Source organism: Schistocerca serialis, chromosome 7 (genome assembly GCF_023864345.2).
Source record: "Schistocerca serialis cubense isolate TAMUIC-IGC-003099 chromosome 7, iqSchSeri2.2, whole genome shotgun sequence".
Lineage (NCBI taxonomy): Eukaryota > Metazoa > Arthropoda > Insecta > Orthoptera > Acrididae > Schistocerca > Schistocerca serialis.
In genome coordinates, this window is record NC_064644.1 from 630,636,946 (window position 1) to 630,655,833 (window position 18,888).

The following is an 18,888-nucleotide window of genomic DNA, read 5'->3' on the forward strand; positions in this document are numbered from 1 at the left end:
CAGGCGGCGTTGTGCATTTTGTGTTTGATCCCCATGCAATTTCTGTGTTTCATCGTCAATAAGAAGGTGCAACGGATACAGAAAACCTGGAGTGAATCATCGGAATCTATAACTAGTGTCACAGGAATGGTTCAAACATAGACAGTAAGAAGATACAGTCTTCTAGTACTTAAGTCGGCATTGTGCTTTTGTATTTATTTCCGATGCAATTTCTGTGTTTCATCGTCAGTAAGAAGGTCCAAGAGATACAGTAAACCTGAAGTGAAGCATCGGAATCTATAACTAGTGTCACAGGAATGGTTCAAACATAGTCAGTAAGAAGAGTCAGTCTACTTGTACTTAAGTCGGCATTGTGCCTTTTGTATTTAATTCCGGTTCAATTTCTGTGTTTCAACGTCAATAAGAAGGTCAGAGGGATACAGTAAACCTGAAGTGAAGCATCGGAATCTATAACTAGTGTCACAGGAATGGTTCAAAACATAGACAGTAGGAAGAGTCAGTCTTCTTGTACTTAAGTCGGCATTGTGCCTTTTGTATTTAATTCCGATGCAATTACGGTGTTTCGTCGTCAATAAGAAGGTCCAAGGGATACAGTAAACCTGACGAGAGGCATCGGAATCTATAACTAGTGTCGCAGGAATAGTACAAAAAATAGTCATTAAGAAGAGTTAGTCTTCTTGTACCTAAGTCGACATTGAGCCTTTAGTATTTAATTCCGATGCAATTTCTGTGTTTCATCGTCAACAAGAAGGTCCAAGGGATGCAGTAAACCTGAAGTGAAGCATCGGAATCTATAACTAGTGTCACAGGAACGGTTCAAAACATAGTCAGTAAGAAGAGTTAGTCTTCATGTACTTAAGTCGGCACTGTGCCTTTTGTATTTAATTCCGATGCAATTTCTGTGTTTCATCGTCAATGAGAAGGTCCAAGGGATACAGTAAACCTGAAGTGAAGCATCGGAATCCATTACTAGTGTCACAGGAATGGTTCAAAGCATAGTCAGTAAGAGGAGTCAGTCTTCTTGTCCTTAAGGCGGAATTGTGCCTTTTGTATTTAATTCCGATAGAATATCTGTGTTTCATCGTCAATAAGAAGGTCCAAGGGTACAGTAAACCTGGAGTGTAGCATCGGAATCTACAACTAGTGTCACAGGAATGGTTCAAAACGTAGACAGTAAGAAGAGTCAGTCTTCATGTACCTAAGTCGACATTGAGCCTTTAGTATTTAATTCCGATGCAATTTCTGTGTTTCATCGTAAACAAGAAGGTCCAAGGGATACAGTAAGCCTGAAGTCAAGCATCGGAATCTATAACTAGTGTCACAGGAATGGTTCAAATCATAGTCAGTAAGAAGAGTCAGTTTTCATGTACTTAAGTCGGCATTGTGCCTTTTGTATTTAATTCCGATGCAATTTATGTGTTTCATCGTCAATGAGAAGGTCCAAGGGATAGAGTAAACCTGAAGTAAAGCATCGGAATCCATTACTAGTGTCACAGGAATGGTTCAACACATAGTCAGTAAGAACAGTCAGTCTTCTTGTCCTTAAGGCGGAATTGTGCCTTTTGTATTTAATTCCGATGCAATTTCTGTGTTTCATCGTGAATAAGAAGGTTAGAGGGATACAGTAACCCTGAAGTGAAGAATCGGAATCTATAACTAGTGTCACAGGATTGCATCAAAACATAGTCAGTAAGAAGAGTCAATCTTCTTGTCCTTAAGTCTGCATTGTGCCTTTTGTATTTAATTTCGATGCAATTTCTGTGTTTCATTGTCAATAAGTAGGTCCAAGGGATACAGTAAACCTGGAAGTAGCATCGGAATCTATAACTAGTGTCACAGGAATGGTTCAAAACATAGTCAGTAAGAAGAAACCGTCTTCATGTTCTTAAGTCGGCATTGTGCCTTTTGTATTTAATTCCGATGCAATTTCTGAGTTTCATCGTCAATAAAAAGGTCCAAGGGAAACAGTAAACCTGAAGTGAAGCATTGGAATCTATAACTAGTGTCAATGGAATGGTTCAAAGCATAGACAGTAAGAAGAGTCAGTCTCCTTGTACTTAAGTCGGCATGTTGCCTTTTGTATTTAATTCCGGTGCAATTTCTGTGTTTCATCGTCAATACGTAGGTCAGAGGGATACAGTAAACCTGAAGTGAAGCATCGGAATCTATAACTAGTGTCACAGGAATGTTTCAAAACATAGTCAGTAATAAGAGTCAGTCTTCTTGTCCTTCAGGCGGCGTTGTGCCTTTTGTATTTGATTTTGATGCAATTTCTGTATTTCATCGTCAATAAGAAGGTCCAAGGGATACAGTAAACCTGGAGTGAAGCATCGGAATCTATAACTAGTGTCACAGGAGTGGTTCAAACATAGACAGTAAGAATATACAGTCTTCTTGTACTTAAGTTGGCATTGTGCCTTTTGTATTTAATTCCGATGCAATTTCTGTGTTTCATCGTCAATAAGAAGGTCCAAGGAATACAGTAAACCTGGAGTGAAGCATCGGAATCTATAACTAGTGTCACAGGAATGGTTCAAGACATAGTCAGTAAGAAGAGTCGGTCTTTATGTACTTAAGTCGGCATTGTGCCTTTTGTATTTAATTCCGGAGCAATTTCTGTGTTTCAACGTCAATAAGAAGGTCAGAGGGATACAGTAAACCTGACGTGAAGCATCGGAATCTATAATTAGTGTCACAGGAATGGTACACAACATAGTCAGTAAGAAGAGTTAGTCTTCTTGTACTTGAGTCGGCATTGTGCATTTTCTATTTAATTCCGATGCAATTTCTGTGTTTAATTGTCAATAAGAAGGTCCAAAGGGTACAGTAAACCTGGAGTGAAGCATCGGAAGCTATAACTAGTGTCACAGGAATGGTTCAAAGAATTGTCAGTAAGAAGAGTCAGTCTTCTCGTAGTTAAGTCGGCATTGTGCCTTTTCTATTTAATTCCGATGCAAATTATGTGTTTCATCGTCAATAAGATCAGAGGGATACAGTAAACCTGAAGTGAAGCATCGGAATGTATAACTAGTGTCCCAGGAATGGTTCACAACGTAGTCAGTAAGAAAAGTTAGTCTTCTTGTCCTTAAGTAGACATTGTGCCTTTTGTATTTAATTCCGATGCAATTTCTGTGTTTCCTCGTCAATAACAAAGTTTAAGGGAGACAGTAAACCTGGAGTGTAGCATCGGAATCTATAACTAGTGTCACAGGAATGGTTCAAAACATAGACAGTAAGAAGAGTCAGTCTTCATGTACCTAAGTCGACATTGAGCCTTTAGTAATTAATTCCGATGCAATTTCTGTGTTTCATCGTCAACAAGAAGGTCCAAGGGATGCAGTAAACCTGAAGTGAAGCATCGGAATCTATAACTAGTGTCACAGCAATGGTTCAAAACATAGTCAGTAAGAAGAGTCAGTCTTCATGTACTTAAGTCGGCACAGTGCCTTTTGTATTTAATTCCGATGCAATTTCTGTGTTTCATCGTCAATGAGAAGGTCCAAGGGATACAGTAAACCTGAAGTGAAGCATCGGAATCCATTACTAGTGTCACAGGAATGGTTCAAAGCATAGTCAGTAAGAGGAGTCAGTCTTCTTGTCCTTAAGGCGGAATTGTGCCTTTTGTATTTAATTCCGATGCAATTTCTGTGTTTCATCGTGAATAAGAAGGTTAGAGGGATACAGTAACCCTGAAGTGAAGAATCAGAATCTATAACTAATGTCACAGGATTGCTTCAAAACATAGTCAGTAAGAAGAGTCAATCTTCTTGTCCTTAAGTCGGCATTGTGCCTTTTGTATTTAATTCCGATGCAATTTCTGTGTTTCATCGTCAATAAGTAGGTCCAAGGGATACAGTAAACCTGGAAGTAGCATCGGAATCTATAACTAGTGTCACAGGAATGGTTCTAAACATAGTCAGTAAGAAGAAACAGTCTTCATGTACTTAAGTCGGCATTGTGCCTTTTGTATTTAATTCCGATGCAATTTCTGAGTTTCATCGTCAATAATAAGGTCCAAGGGAAACAGTAAACCTGAAGTGAAGCATTGGAATCTATAACTAGTGTCAATGGAATGGTTCAAAGCATAGACAGTAAGAAGAGTCAGTCTCCTTGTACTTAAGTCGGCATGTTGCCTTTTGTATTTAATTCCGGTGCAATTTCTGTGTTTCATCGTCAATACGTAGGTCAGAGGGATACAGTAAACCTGAAGTGAAGCATCGGAATCTATAACTAGTGTCACAGGAATGTTTCAAAACATAGTCAGTAATAAGAGTCAGTCTTCTTGTCCTTCAGGCGGCGTTGCGCATTTTGTATTTGATTTTGATGCAATTTCTTTGTTTCATCGTCAATAAGAAAGTCCAAGGGATACAGTAAACCTGGAGTGAAGCATAGGAATCTATAACTAGTGTCACAGGAGTGGTTCAAACATAGACAGTAAGAATATACAGTCTTCTTGTACTTAAGTCGGCATTGTGCCTTTTGTATTTAATTCCGATGCAATTTCTGTGTTTCATCGCCAATAAGAAGGTCCAAGGAATACAGTAAACCTGGAGTGAAGCATCGGAATCTATAACTAGTCTCACAGGAATGGTTCAAGACATAGTCGGTAAGAAGAGTCGGTCTTCATGTACTTAAGTCGGCATTATGCCTTTTGTATTTAATTCCGGAGCAATTTCTGTGTTTCAACGTCAATAAGAAGGTCAGAGGGATACAGTAAACCTGATGTGAAGCATCGGAATCTATAACTTGTGTCACAGGAATGGTTCAAAACATAGACAGTAGGAAGAGTCAGTCTTCTTGTACTTAAGTCGGCATTGTGCCTTTTGTATTTAATTCCGATGCAATTACGGTGTTTCGTCATCAATAAGAAGGTCCAAGGGATACAGTAAACCTGACGTGAAGCATCGGAATCTATAATTAGTGTCACAGGAATGGTACAAAACATAGTCAGTAAGAAGAGTTAGTCTTCTTGTCCTTAAGTAGACATTGTGCCTTTTGTATTTAATTCCGATGCAATTTCTGTGTTTCCTCGTCAATAACAAAGTTTAAGGGATACAGTAAACCTGGAGTGTAGCATCGGAATGTATAACTAGTGTTCCAGGAATGGTTCAAAACGTACTCAGTAAGAAAAGTTAGTCTTCTTGTCCTTAAGTAGACATTGTGCCTTTTGTATTTAATTCCGATGCAATTTCTGTGTTTCCTCGTCAATAACAAAGTTTAAGGGATACAGTAAACCTGGAGTGTAGCATCGGAATCTATAACTAGTGTCACAGGAGTGGTTCAAACATAGACAGTAAGAATATACAGTCTTCTTGTACTTAAGTCGGCATTGTGCCTCTTGTATTTAATTCCGATGCAATTTCTGTGTTTCATCGTCAATAAGAAGGTCCAAAGGGTACAGTAAACCTGGAGTGAAGCATCGGAAGCTATAACTAGTGTCACAGAATGGTTCAAAAAATTGTCAGTAAGAAGAGTCAGTCTTCTCGTAGTTAAGTCGGCATTGTGCCTTTTCTATTTAATTCCGATGCAAATTCTGTGTTTCATCGTCAATAAGATCAGAGGGATACAGTAAACCTGAAGTGAAGCATCGGAATGTATAACTAGTGTCCCAGGAATGGTTCAAAACGTAGTCAGTAAGAAAAGTTAGTCTTCTTGTCCTTAAGTAGACATTGTGCCTTTTGTATTTAATTCCGATGCAATTTCTGTGTTTCCTCGTCAATAACAAAGTTTAAGGGATACAGTAAACCTGGAGTGTAGCATCGGAACCTATAACTAGTGTCACAGGAATGGTTCAAAACATAGACAGTAAGAAGAGTCAGTCTTCATGTACCTAAGTCGACATTGAGCCTTTAGTATTTAATTCCGATGCAATTTCTGTGTTTCATCGTCAACAAGAAGGTCCAAGGGATGCAGTAATCCTGAAGTGAAGCATCGGAATCTATAACTAGTGTCACAGGAATGGTTCAAAACATAGTCAGTAAGAAGAGTCAGTCTTCATGTACTTAAGTCGGCACAGTGCCTTTTGTATTTAATTCCGATGCAATTTCTGTGTTTCATCGTCAATGAGAAGGTCCAAGGGATACAGTAAACCTGAAGTGAAGCATCGGAATCCATTACTAGTGTCACAGGAATGGTTCAAAGCATAGTCAGTAAGAGGAGTCAGTCTTCTTGTCCTTAAGGCGGAATTGTGCCTTTTGTATTTAATTCCGATGCAATATCTGTGTTTCATCGTCAATAAGAACGTCCAAGGGTACAGTAAACCTGGAGTGTAGCATCGGTATCTATAAATAGTGCCACAGATATGGTTGAAAACATAGACAGAAAGAAGATACAGTCTTCTTGTACTTAAGTCGGCATTGTGCTTTTGTATTTAATTCCGATACAATTTCTGTGTTTCATCGTCATTAAGAAGGTCCAAGGGTTACAGTAAACCTCAAGTGAAGCATCGGAATCTATAACTTGTGTCACAGGAATGGTTCAAAACATAGTCACTAAGTAGAGTCGGTCTTCATGTACTGAAGTCGGCATTGTGCCTTTTGTATTTAATCCCGGTGTAATTTCTGTGTTTCATCGTCAATAAGAAGGTCAGAGGGATACAGTAAACCTGGAAGTAGCATCGGAATCTATAACTAGTGTCACAGGAATGGGTGAAAGCATAGAAAGTAAGAAGAGGCAGTCTTCATGTACCTAAGTCGGCATTGTGCCTTTTGTATTTAATTCCAAGCAATTTCTGTGTTTCATCGTCAATAAGAAGGTCCAAGGGATACAGTAAACCTGAAGTGAAGCATCGGAATCTATAACTAATGTCACAGGAATGGTTCAAATCATAGTCAGTAAGAAGAAACAGTCTTCATTTACTTAAGTCGGCATTGTGCCTTTTGTATTTAATTCCCATGCAATTTCTGTGTTTCATCGTCAATAAGAAGTTCCAAATGATACAGTAAACCTGAAGTGAAGCATCGGAATCTATAACTAGTGTCACGGGATTGCTTCAAATCAAAGTCAGTAAGAAGAGTCAATCTTCTTGTCCTTAAGTCGGCATTGTGCCTTTTGTATTTAATTCCGATGCAATTTCTGTGTTTCATCGTCAATAAGTAGGTCCAAGGGATACAGTAAACCTGGAAGTAGCATCGGAATCTATAACTAGTGTCACAGGAATGGTTCAAAACATAGAAAGTAAGAAGAGTCAGTCTTCATGTACCTAAGTCGGCATTGTTTCTTTTGTATTTAATTCCAATGCGATTTCTGTGTTTCTTCGTCAATAAGAAGGTCCAAGGGATACAGTAAACCTGAAGTGAAGCATCGGAATCTATAACTAGTGTCAATGGAATGGTTCAAAGCATAGACAGTAAGAAGAGTCAGTCTCCTTGTACTTAAGTAGGCATTGTGCCTTTTGTATTTAATTCCGTTGCAATTTCTGTGTTTCATCGTCAATACGAAGGTCAGAGGGATACAGAAAACCTGAAGTGAAGCATCGGAATCTATAACTAGTGTCACAGGAATGGTTCAAAACATAGTCAGTAAGAAGAGTCAGTCTTCTTGTCCTTCAGGCGGCGTTGTGCCTTTTGTATTTGATTCCCATGCAATTTCTGTCTTTCATCGTCAATAAGAAGGTCCAAGGGATACAGTAAACCTGAAGTGAAGCATCGGAATCTATAACTAGTGTCACAGGAATGGTTCAAACATAGTCAGTAAGAAGAGTCGGTCTTTATGTACTTAAGTCGGCATTGTGCCTTTTGTATTTAATTCCGGAGCAATTTCTGTGTTTCAACGTCAATAAGAAGGTCAGAGGGATACAGTAAACCTGAATTGAAGCATCGGAATCTATAACTAGTGTCACAGGAATGGTTGAAAACATAGACAGTAGGAAGAGTCAGTCTTCTTGTACTTAAGTCGGCATTGTGCCTTTTGTATTTAATTCCGATGCAATTACGGTGTTTCATCGTCAATAAGAAGGTCCAAGGGATACAGTAAACCTGGAGTGAAGCATCGGAATCTATAACTAGTGTCACAGGAATGGTTCAAAAAATTGTCAATAAGAAGAGACAGTCTTCTTGTAGTTAACTCGGCATTGTGCCTTTTCTATTTAATTCCGATTCAATTTCTGTGTTTCATCGTCAATAAGAAGGTCAGAGGGATACAGTAAACCTGAAGTGAAGCATCGGAATCTATAACTAGTGTCCCAGGAATGGTTCAAAACATAGTCAGTAAGAAAAGTTAGTCTTCTTGTCCTAATGTAGGCATTGTGCCTTTAGTATTTAATTCCGATGCAATATCTGTGTTTCATCGTCAACAAGAAGGTCCAAGGGATACAGGAAACCTGAAGTGAAGCATCGGAATCTATAACTAGTGTCACAGGAATGGTTCAAAACATAGTCAGTAACAAGAGTCAGTCTTCATGTACCTAAGTCGACATTGAGACTTTAGTATTTAATTCCGATGCAATTTCTGTGTTTCATCGTCAACAAGAAGGTCCAAGGGATGCAGTAAACCTGAAGTGAAGCATCGGAATCTATAACTAGTGTCACAGGAATGGTTCAAAACATAGTCAGTAAGAAGAGTCAGTCTTCTTGTACTTAAGTCGGCATTGTGCCTTTTGTATTTAATTCCGATGCAATATCTGTGTTTCATCGTCAATTAGAAGTCAGAGGGATACAGTAAACCTGATTTGAAGCAAAGGAATCCATAACTAGTGTCAATGGAATGGTTCAAAACATAGACAGTAAGAAGAGTCAGTCTTCTTGTACTTAAGTCGGCATTCTGCCTTATTTATTTAATTCCGATGCAATTTCTGTGTTTCATCGTCAATAAGAAGGTCAGAGGGATACAGTAAACCTGAAGTCAAACATCGGAATCTATAACTAGTGTCACAGGAATGGTTCAAAACATAGTCAGTAAGAGGATTCTGTCTTCATGTAATTAAGTCGGCATTGTGCCTTTTGTATTTAATTCCGGTGCAGTTTCTGTGTTTCATCGTCAATAAGAAAGTCAGAGCGATACAGTAAACCTGAAGTGAAGCATCGGAATCTATAACTAGTGTCACAGGAATGGTTCAACACATAGTCAGTAAGAAGACTCAGTCTTCTTGTCCTTAAGTCTGCATTGTGGCTTTTGTATTTAATTCCGATGCGATTTCTGTGTTTCATCGTGAATAAGATGGTCAGAGGGATACAGTAACCCTGAAGTGAAGTTTCGGAATCTATAACTAGTGTCACAGAAATGGTTCAAATCATAGTCAGTAAGAAGAGTCAGTCATCTTGTACTTTAGTCGGCATTATGATTCTTGTAAATAATTCCGATGCAATTTCTGTGTTTCATCGTCAATAAGAAGGTCAGAGGGATACAGTAAACCTGAAGTGAAGCATCGGAATCTATAACTACTGTCACAGGAATGGTTCAAAACATAGACATGAAGAAGAGTCAGTCTTCTTGTACTTGAATCGGCATTGTGAGTTTTGTATTAAATTCCGATGCAATTTCTGTGTTTCATCGTCAATAAGAAGGTCCAAGGGATACAGTAAACCTGAAGTCAAGCATCGGAATCTATAACTAGTGTCACAGAAATGGCTCGAAACATAGCCAGTAAGAAGAGTCAGTCTTCTTGTACTTAAGTCGGCATTGTGCCTATTCTATTTAATTCCGATGCAATTTCTGTGTTTCATCGTCAATAAGAAGATCAGAGGGATACAGTAAACCTGAAGTGAAGCATCGGAATCTATAACTAGTGTCCCAGGAATGGTTCAAAACATAGTCAGTAAGAAAAGTTAGTCTTCTTGTCCTTAAGTAGGCATTGTGCCTTTTGTATTTAATTCCGATGCAATTTCTGTGCTTCCTCATCAATAACAAAGTTTAAGGGATACAGTAAACCTGGAGTGTACCATCGGAATCTATATCTAGTGTCACAGGAATGGTTCAAAACATAGACAGTAAGATGAGTCAGTCTTCATGTACCTAAGTCGACATTGAGACTTTAGTATTTAATTCCGATGCAATTTCTGTGTTTCATCGTCAACAAGAAGGTCCAAGGGTTGCAGTAAACCTGAAGTGAAGCATCGGAATCTATAACTAGTGTCACAGGAATGGTTCAAATCATAGTCAGTAAGAGGAGTCAGTCTTCATGTACTTAAGTCGGCACTGTGCCTTTTGTATTTAATTCCGATGCAATTTCTGTGTTTCATCGTCAATGAAAAGGTCCAAGGGATACAGTAAACCTGAAGTGAAGCATCGGAATCCATTAGTAGTGTCACAGGAATGGTTCAAAGCATAGTCAGTAAGAAGAGTCAGTCTTCTTGTCCTTAAGGCGGAATTGTGCCTTTTGTATTTACTTCCAATGCAATATCTGTGTTTCATCGTCAATAAGAAGGTCCAAGGGTACAGTAAACCTGGAGTGTAGTATCGGAATCTATAACTAGTGTCACAGGAATGGTTGAAAACATAGACAGTAAGAAGATACAGTCTTCTTGTACTTAAGTCGGCATTGTGCTTTTGTATTTAATTCCGATGCAATTTCTGTGTTTCATCGTCATTAAAAAGGTCCAAGGGATACAGTAAACCTCAAGTGAAGCATCGGAATCTATAACTAGTGTCACAGGAATGGTTCAAAACATAGTCACTAAGTAGAGTCGGTCTTCATGTACTGAAGTCAGCATTGTGCCTTTTGTATTTAATCCCGGTGTAATTTCTGTGTTTCATCGTCAATAAGAAAGTCAGAGGGATACAGTAAACCTGGAAGTAGCATCGGAATCTATAACTAGTGTCACAGGAATGGTTGAAAACATAGAAAGTAAGAAGAGGCAGTCTTCATGTACCTAAGTCGGCATTGTGCCTTTTGTATTTAATTCCAATGCAATTTCTGTGTTTCATCGTCAATAAGAAGGTCCAAGGGATACAGTAAACCTGAAGTGAAGCATCGGAATCTATAACTAATGTCACAGGAATGGTTCAAAGCATAGTCAGTAAGAAGAAACAGTCATCATTTACTTAAGTCGGCATTGTGCCTTTTGTATTTAATTCCGATGCAATTTCTGTGTTTCATCGTCAATAAGAAGTTCCAAATGATACAGTAAACATGAAGTGAAGCATCGGAATCCATTACTAGTGTCACAGGAATGGTTCAAAGCATAGTCAGTAAGAAGAGTCAGTCTTCTTGTCTTTAACGCGGAATTGTGTCTTTTGTATTTAATTCCGATGCAATATCTGTGTTTCATCGTCAATAAGAAGGTCCAAGGGTACAGTAAACCTGGAGTGTAGTATCGGAATCTATAACTAGTGTCACAGGAATGGTTGAAAACATAGACAGTAAGAAGATACAGTCTTCTTATACTTAAGTCGGCATTGTGCTTTTGTATTTAATTCCGATGCAATTTCTGTGTTTCATCGTCATTAAGAAGGTCCAAGGGATACAGTAAACCTCAAGTGAAGCATCGGAATCTATAACTAGTGTCACAGGAATGGTTCAAAACATAGTCACTAAGTAGAGTCGGTCTTCATGTACTAAAGTCGGCATTGTGCCTTTTGTATTTAATCCCGGTGTAATTTCTGTGTTTCATCGTCAATAAGAAAGTCAGAGGGATACAGTAAACCTGGAAGTAGCATCGGAATCTATAACTAGTGTCACAGGAATGGTTGAAAACATAGAAAGTAAGAAGAGGCAGTCTTCATGTACCTAAGTCGGCATTGTGCCTTTTGTATTTAATTCCAATGCAATTTCTATGTTTCATCGTCAATAAGAAGGTCCAAGGGATACAGTAAACCTGAAGTGAAGCATCGGAATCTATAACTAATGTCACAGGAATGGTTGAAAGCATAGTCAGTAAGAAGAAACAGTCTTCATTTACTTAAGTCGGCATTGAGCCTTTTGTATTTAATTCCGATGCAATTTCTGTGTTTCATCGTCAATAAGAAGTTCCAAATGATACAGTAAACCTGAAGTGAAGCATCGGAATCTATAACTAGTGTCACGGGATTGCTTCAAATCAAAGTCAGTAAGAAGAGTCAATCTTCTTGTCCTTAAGTCGGCATTGTGCCTTTTGTATTTAATTCCGATGCAATTTCTGTGTTTCATCGTCAATAAGTAGGTCCAAGGGATACAGTAAACCTGGAAGTAGCATCGGAATCTATAACTAGTGTCACAGGAATGGTTCTAAACATAGAAAGTAAGAAGACTCAGTCTTCATGTACCTAAGTCGGCATTGTTTCTTTTGTATTTAATTCCAATGCAATTTCTGTGTTTCATCGTCAATAAGAAGGTCCAAGGGATACAGTAAACCTGAAGTGAAGCATCGGAATCTATAACTAGTGTCAATGGAATGGTTCAAAGGATAGACAGTAAGAAGAGTCAGTCTCCTTGTACTTAAGTCGGCATTGTGCCTTTTGTATTTAATTCCGGTGCAATTTCTGTGTTTCGTCGTCAATACGAAGGTCAGAGGGATACAGTAAACCTGAAGTGAAGCATCGGAATCTATAACTAGTGTCACAGGAATGTTTCAAAACATAGTCAGTAAGAAGAGTCAGTCTTCTTGTCCTTCAGGCGGCGTTGTGCCTTTTGTATTTGATTCCCATGCAATTTCTGTGTTTCATCGTCAATAAGAAGGTCCAACGGATACAGTAAACCTGGAGTGAAGCATCGAAATCTATAACTAGTGTCACAGGAATGGTTCAAACATAGACAGTAAGAGGATACAGTCTTCATGTACTTAAGTCGGCATTGTGCTTTTGTATTTAATTCCGATGCAATTTCTGTGTTTCATCGTCAATGAGAAGGTCCAAGGGATACAGTAAACCTGAAGTGAAGCATCGGAATCTATAAATAGTGTCACAGGAATGGTTCAAACATAGTCAGTAAGAAGAGTCGGTCTTTATGTACTTAAGTCGGCATTGTGCCTTTTGTATTTAATTCCGGAGCAATTTCTGTGTTTCAACGTCAATAAGAAGGTCAGAGGGATACAGTAAACCTGAAGCGAAGCATCGGAATCTATAACTAGTGTCACAGGAATGGTTCAAAACATAGACAGTAGGAAGAGTCAGTCTTCTTGTACTTAAGTCGGCATTGTGCCTTTTGTATTTAATTCCGATGCAATTTCTGTGTTTCATCGTCAATAATAAGGTCAGAGGGATACAGTAAACCTGAAGTGAAGCATCGGAATTTATAACTAGTGTCCCAGGAATGGTTCAAAACATAGTCAGTAAGAAAAGTTAGTCTTCTTGTCCTAATGTAGGCATTGTGCCTTTAGTATTTAATTCCGATGCAATTTCTGTGTTTCATCGTCAACAAGAATTTCCAAGGGATACAGTAAACCTGAAGTGAAGCATCGGAATCTATAACTAGTGTCACAGGAATGGTTCAAAACATAGTCAGTAAGAAGAGTCAGTCTTCATGTACTTAAGTCGGCACTGTGCCTTTTGTTTTTAATTCCGATGCAATTTATGTGTTTCATCGTCAATGAGAAGGTCCAAGGGATACAGTAAACCTCAAGTAAAGCATCGGAATCCATTACTAGTGTCACAGGAATGGTTCAAAACATAGTCAGTAAGAAGAGTCAGTCTTCTTGTCCTTAAGGCGGAATTGTGCCTTTTGTATTTAATTCCGATGCAATTTCTGTGTTTCATCGTCAATAAGAAGGTCCAAGGGTACAGTAAACCTGGAGTGTAGCATCGGAATCTATAACTAGTGTCACAGGAATGGTTCAAAACATAGACAGTAAGAAGATACAGTCTTCTTGTACTTAAGTCGGCATTGTGCTTTTGTATTTAATTCCGATGCAATTTCTGTGTTTCATCGTCATTAAGAAGGTCCAAGGGATACAGTAAACCTGAAGTGAAGCATCGGAATCTATAACTAGTGTCACAGGAATGGTTCAAAACATAGTCACTAAGTAGAGTCGGTCTTCATGTACTTAAGTCGGCATTGTGCCTTTTTTATTTAATCCCGGTGCAATTTCTGTGTTTCATCGTCAATAAGAAGGTCAGAGGGATACAGTAAACCTGAAGTGAAGCATCGGAATCTATAACTAGTGTCACAGGCATGGTTCAAAACATAGTCAGTAAGAATAGTCAGCCTTCTTGTAGTTACGTCGGCATTGTGCCTTTTGTATTTAAATCCGATGCAATTTCTGTGTTTCATCATGAATAAGAAGGTCAGAGGGAAACAGTAACCATTAAGTGAAGAATCGGAATCTATAACTAGTGTCACAGAAATGGTTCAAAACATAGTCACTAAGAAGAGTCAGTCTTCTTGTACTTAAGTCAGCATTGTGCCTTTTGTATTTAATTCCGATGCAATATCTGTGTTTCATCGCCAATTAGAAGGTCAGAGGGATACAGTAAACCTGAAGTGAAGCAAAGGAATCCATAACTAGTGTCAATGGAATGGTTCAAAACATAGACAGTAAGAAGAGTCAGTCTTCTTGTACTTAAGTCGGCATTCTGCCTATTCTATTTAATTCCGATGCAATTTCTGTGTTTCATCGTCAATAAGAAGATCAGAGGGATACAGTAAACCTGAAGTGAAGCATCGGAATCTATAACTAGTGTCCCAGGAATGGTTCAAAACATAGTCAGTAAGAAAAGTTAGTCTTCTTGTCCTTAAGTAGGCATTGTGCCTTTTGTATTTAATTCCGATGCAATTTCTGTGCTTCCTCGTCAATAACAAAGTTTAAGGGATACAGTAAACCTGGAGTGTACCATCGGAATCTATATCTAGTGTCACAGGAATGGTTCAAAACATAGACAGTAAGATGAGTCAGTCTTCATGTACCTAAGTCGACATTGAGACTTTAGTATTTAATTCCGATGCAATTTCTGTGTTTCATCGTCAACAAGAAGGTCCAAGGGATGCAGTAAACCTGAAGTGAAGCATCGGAATCTATAACTAGTGTCACAGGAATGGTTCAAATCATAGTCAGTAAGAGGAGTCAGTCTTCATGTACTTAAGTCGGCACTGTGCCTTTTGTATTTAATTCCGATGCAATTTCTGTGTTTCATCGTCAATGAAAAGGTCCAAGGGATACAGTAAACCTGAAGTGAAGCATCGGAATCCATTAGTAGTGTCACAGGAATGGTTCAAAGCATAGTCAGTAAGAAGAGTCAGTCTTCTTGTCCTTAAGGCGGAATTGTGCCTTTTGTATTTACTTCCAATGCAATATCTGTGTTTCATCGTCAATAAGAAGGTCCAAGGGTACAGTAAACCTGGAGTGTAGTATCGGAATCTATAACTAGTGTCACAGGAATGGTTGAAAACATAGACAGTAAGAAGATACAGTCTTCTTGTACTTAAGTCGGCATTGTGCTTTTGTATTTAATTCCGATGCAATTTCTGTGTTTCATCGTCATTAAAAAGGTCCAAGGGATACAGTAAACCTCAAGTGAAGCATCGGAATCTATAACTAGTGTCACAGGAATGGTTCAAAACATAGTCACTAAGTAGAGTCGGTCTTCATGTACTGAAGTCAGCATTGTGCCTTTTGTATTTAATCCCGGTGTAATTTCTGTGTTTCATCGTCAATAAGAAAGTCAGAGGGATACAGTAAACCTGGAAGTAGCATCGGAATCTATAACTAGTGTCACAGGAATGGTTGAAAACATAGAAAGTAAGAAGAGGCAGTCTTCATGTACCTAAGTCGGCATTGTGCCTTTTGTATTTAATTCCAATGCAATTTCTGTGTTTCATCGTCAATAAGAAGGTCCAAGGGATACAGTAAACCTGAAGTGAAGCATCGGAATCTATAACTAATGTCACAGGAATGGTTCAAAGCATAGTCAGTAAGAAGAAACAGTCATCATTTACTTAAGTCGGCATTGTGCCTTTTGTATTTAATTCCGATGCAATTTCTGTGTTTCATCGTCAATAAGAAGTTCCAAATGATACAGTAAACATGAAGTGAAGCATCGGAATCCATTACTAGTGTCACAGGAATGGTTCAAAGCATAGTCAGTAAGAAGAGTCAGTCTTCTTGTCTTTAACGCGGAATTGTGTCTTTTGTATTTAATTCCGATGCAATATCTGTGTTTCATCGTCAATAAGAAGGTCCAAGGGTACAGTAAACCTGGAGTGTAGTATCGGAATCTATAACTAGTGTCACAGGAATGGTTGAAAACATAGACAGTAAGAAGATACAGTCTTCTTATACTTAAGTCGGCATTGTGCTTTTGTATTTAATTCCGATGCAATTTCTGTGTTTCATCGTCATTAAGAAGGTCCAAGGGATACAGTAAACCTCAAGTGAAGCATCGGAATCTATAACTAGTGTCACAGGAATGGTTCAAAACATAGTCACTAAGTAGAGTCGGTCTTCATGTACTAAAGTCGGCATTGTGCCTTTTGTATTTAATCCCGGTGTAATTTCTGTGTTTCATCGTCAATAAGAAAGTCAGAGGGATACAGTAAACCTGGAAGTAGCATCGGAATCTATAACTAGTGTCACAGGAATGGTTGAAAACATAGAAAGTAAGAAGAGGCAGTCTTCATGTACCTAAGTCGGCATTGTGCCTTTTGTATTTAATTCCAATGCAATTTCTATGTTTCATCGTCAATAAGAAGGTCCAAGGGATACAGTAAACCTGAAGTGAAGCATCGGAATCTATAACTAATGTCACAGGAATGGTTGAAAGCATAGTCAGTAAGAAGAAACAGTCTTCATTTACTTAAGTCGGCATTGAGCCTTTTGTATTTAATTCCGATGCAATTTCTGTGTTTCATCGTCAATAAGAAGTTCCAAATGATACAGTAAACCTGAAGTGAAGCATCGGAATCTATAACTAGTGTCACGGGATTGCTTCAAATCAAAGTCAGTAAGAAGAGTCAATCTTCTTGTCCTTAAGTCGGCATTGTGCCTTTTGTATTTAATTCCGATGCAATTTCTGTGTTTCATCGTCAATAAGTAGGTCCAAGGGATACAGTAAACCTGGAAGTAGCATCGGAATCTATAACTAGTGTCACAGGAATGGTTCTAAACATAGAAAGTAAGAAGACTCAGTCTTCATGTACCTAAGTCGGCATTGTTTCTTTTGTATTTAATTCCAATGCAATTTCTGTGTTTCATCGTCAATAAGAAGGTCCAAGGGATACAGTAAACCTGAAGTGAAGCATCGGAATCTATAACTAGTGTCAATGGAATGGTTCAAAGGATAGACAGTAAGAAGAGTCAGTCTCCTTGTACTTAAGTCGGCATTGTGCCTTTTGTATTTAATTCCGGTGCAATTTCTGTGTTTCGTCGTCAATACGAAGGTCAGAGGGATACAGTAAACCTGAAGTGAAGCATCGGAATCTATAACTAGTGTCACAGGCATGGTTCAAAACATAGTCAGTAAGAATAGTCAGCCTTCTTGTAGTTACGTCGGCATTGTGCCTTTTGTATTTAAATCCGATGCAATTTCTGTGTTTCATCATGAATAAGAAGGTCAGAGGGAAACAGTAACCATTAAGTGAAGAATCGGAATCTATAACTAGTGTCACAGAAATGGTTCAAAACATAGTCACTAAGAAGAGTCAGTCTTCTTGTACTTAAGTCAGCATTGTGCCTTTTGTATTTAATTCCGATGCAATATCTGTGTTTCATCGCCAATTAGAAGGTCAGAGGGATACAGTAAACCTGAAGTGAAGCAAAGGAATCCATAACTAGTGTCAATGGAATGGTTCAAAACATAGACAGTAAGAAGAGTCAGTCTTCTTGTACTTAAGTCGGCATTCTGCCTTATTTATTTAATTCCGATGCAATTTCTGTGTTTCATCGTCAATAAGAAGGTCAGAGGGATACAGTAAACCTGAAGTCAAACATCGGAATCTATAACTAGTGACACAGGAATGGTTCAAAACATTGTCAGTAAGAAGAGTCAGTCGTCTTGTCCTTAAGGCGGCATTGTGCCTTTTGTATTTCATTCCGGTGCAATTTCTGTGTTTCATCGTCAATAAGAAGGTCCAAGGGATACAGTAAACCTGAAGTGAAGCATCGGAATCTATAACTAGTGTCACAGGAATGGTTCAAAACATAGTCATTAAGAGGATTCTGTCTTCATGTAATTAAGTCGGCATTGTGCCTTTTGTATTTAATTCCGGTGCAATTTCTGTGCTTCATCGTCAATAAGAAGGTCAGAGCGATACAGTAAACCTGAAGTGAAGCATCGGAATCTATAACTAGTGTCACAGGAATGGTTCAACCCATAGTCAGTAAGAAGAGTCAGTCTTCTTGTCCTTATGTCGGCATTGTGGCTTTTGTATTTAATTCCGATGCGATTTCTGTGTTTCATCGTGAATAAGAAGGTCAGAGGGATACAGTAACCCTGAAGTGAAGCTTCGGAATATATAACTAGTGTCACAGAAATGGTTCAAATCATAGTCAGTAAGAAGAGTCAGTCTTCTTGTACTTTAGTCGGCATTATGATTTTTGTAAATAATTCCGATGCAATTTCTGTGTTTCATCTTCAATAAGAAGGTCAGAGGGATATAGTAAACCTGAAGTGAAGCATCGGAATCTATAACTACTGTCACAGGAATGGTTCAAAACATAGACATGAAGAAGAGTCAGTCTTCTTGTACTTGAGTCGGCATTGTGCCTTTTGTATTAAATTCCGATGCAATTTCTGTGTTTCATCGTCAATAAGAAGGTCCAAGGGATACAGTAAACCTGAAGTCAAGCATCGGAATCTATAACTAGTGTCACAGATATGGCTCGAAACATAGACAGTAAGAAGAGTCAGTCTTCTTGTACTTAAGTCGGCATTGTGCCTTTTCTATTTAATTCCGATGCTATTTCTGTGTTTCTTCGTCAATAAGACGGTCAGAGGGATGCAGTAAACCTGAAGTCAAGCATCGGAATCTATAACTAGTGTCACAGGAATGGTTCAAATCATAGTCAGTAACAAGAGTCAGTCTTTTTGTACTTAAGTCAGCAT